The sequence below is a fragment of the Lactuca sativa genome, chromosome 1, assembly GCF_002870075.4.
Source record: "Lactuca sativa cultivar Salinas chromosome 1, Lsat_Salinas_v11, whole genome shotgun sequence".
NCBI classification, from domain to species: domain Eukaryota; kingdom Viridiplantae; phylum Streptophyta; class Magnoliopsida; order Asterales; family Asteraceae; genus Lactuca; species Lactuca sativa.
This window is the reverse complement of record NC_056623.2, coordinates 215,342,913-215,343,612: the sequence shown is the minus strand read 5'-3', so window position 1 is coordinate 215,343,612 and position 700 is coordinate 215,342,913.

The following is a 700-nucleotide window of genomic DNA, read 5'->3' as shown; positions in this document are numbered from 1 at the left end:
TATTATCCGAGTTTTTGTTGATTTAGAACATCTATAGAGCGTTTGTGTAATTGTTTGATTCCTAATCACAAATAATCAATTTTGCACGATGTTGAATAATCTGTTAATATAATTTGTAGAAAAAGGGTAAAGTAAAATTTAATAATTTGCTGATATTATTTGTAGAAAAACTGTAAAGTAAAATTATATATATGTAAGACAAAATCACAACATAGAATTACACAATTGTTCCGTTTGGTTTGTTAAAACCCGTACGGTGATGAAAACTATCAAAACATCTATGTATTTATCCATGTGGTTTCATTTTTGTTGCATTGTTGGTTATTCAAATGGTAAATCTATATTTAAGTTGTTACCTTTTATAAAATAACAAATATGTCCTTATAGATGACAAATGAGAGAGACACTAACGGGTGAAGAATGAAGATGGGATTGGGTGTTAATATTATAAAATAAAGAATAATTAAATAAAATTGTAAATGTAAAAATGTCATTTGATAAACATGAAATAGTTCAACACTAACGGTGTTAGTCAAAAGGGCGAATAATGCAATAAAATAAAACTAAGGGGGCCAAGACATAAGATTTCAAAGATCTTGCATCTCCAGTGAGGGAGATAATTTTGTAACATAATACGAGCATCCACAATGCATAGTTCAGTGGGAGAGTTGAATGAGATGACATGTCTAATTGGCATTAA